Here is a 1,556-nt window from a genome sequence, read left to right as displayed (position 1 = left end):
TATATATATATATATATATATACTCTTTTTTTTATACACTTTTATATAAATGTTTATATATGTATATGTATATATGTATATGTATATATATGCCCCTATATAGCCCCTCCCTGGGCTGCCACCTTACCGTGGTGGAGGGGTTCAAGTGTCCCAATGATCCTAGGAGCTATGCTGTCAGGGGCTTTATGCCCCTAGTAGGGTCAACCATGGCAGACAGGTCCTAGGTGATGGACCAGACAAAGTGCAGCACAACGACCCCGATGATGAGACAAATAAACGGACCTAATGTTCCCTTGCCCGGACGTGGGTCACCGGGGCCCCACTCTGGAGCCAGGCCTGGAGGTGGGGCACGCGGGCGAGCGCCTGGTGGCCGGGCTTTTATCCATGGAGCTTGGCCGGGTACAGCCCAAAGAGGAGACGTGGGTCCCCCTTCCCATGGGCTCACCACCTGTGGGAGGGGCCAAAGGGGTCGGGTGCAATGTGGGATGGGTGGTGGCCGAGGGCGGAGACCCTGGCGGTCTGATCCTCGGCTACAGAAGCTGGCTATTGGGACGTGGTATGTCACCTCACTGGTGGGGAAGGAGCCTGAGCTGGTGTGTGAGGCTGAGAGGTTCTGGCTAGAAATAGTCGAACTCACCTCTATGCATGGCTCTGGCTCTGGCTCTGGAACCAGTTTCCTTGAGAGGGGCTGGACACTCTTCCACTCTGGAGTTGCCCCTGGTGAGAGGTGCCGAGCAGGAGTGGGCATACTTATTGCCCCCCAACTTGGTGCCTGTGTGTTGGGGTTCACCCCAGTGAATGAGGGGGTGGCCTCCCTCTGCCTACGTGTGGGGGGACGGGTTCTGACTGTCGTTTGTGCTTATGCACCAAATGGCAGTTCAGATTATCCGCCCTTTCTGGAGTCCTTGGAGGGGATACTGGAAAGTGCACCTCCTGGGGGACTCCCTTGTTCTGCTGGGGGACTTCAATGCTCATGTGGGCAATGACAGTGAGACCTGGAGGGGTGTGATTGGGAGGAATGGCCCCCCTGATTTGAACCAGAGTGGTGTTCTGTTGTTGGACTTCTGTGCTCGTCATGGATTGTCAATAATGAACACCTTGTTCAAGCATAAGGGTGTCTATATGTGCTCTTGGCACCAGGTCACCCTAGGCCGCAGTTCGATGATCGACTTTGTCACCGTCTCACCTGATCTGCGGCCACATGTCTTGGACACTCGTGTGAAGAGAGGGGCATAGCTGTCCACTGATCACTACCTGGTGGTGAGTTGGCTCCGATGGTGGGGGAGGATGCCCGTCAGACCTGGCAGACCCAAACGTATTGTAAGGGTTTGCTGGGAACGTCTGGCAGAGTCTCCTGTAAGACGGAGTTTTAACTCCCACCTCTGGGAGAACTTTGAACATGTTCCGAGGGAGGTGGGGGACATTGAGTCTGAGTGGACCATGTTTCATGCCTCTATTGTCGAGGCGGCTTACCGGACCTGCGGCCGCAAGGCTGTCGGTGCCTGTCGCGGCGGCAACCCTCGAACCCGATGGTGGACACCGTCGGTGAGGGATGC

Source organism: Nematolebias whitei, chromosome 5 (assembly GCF_014905685.2).
Source record: "Nematolebias whitei isolate Nwh7 chromosome 5, NemWhi1, whole genome shotgun sequence".
NCBI classification, from domain to species: Eukaryota; Metazoa; Chordata; class Actinopteri; order Cyprinodontiformes; family Rivulidae; genus Nematolebias; species Nematolebias whitei.
Note: the sequence above shows the minus strand (reverse complement) of the source record.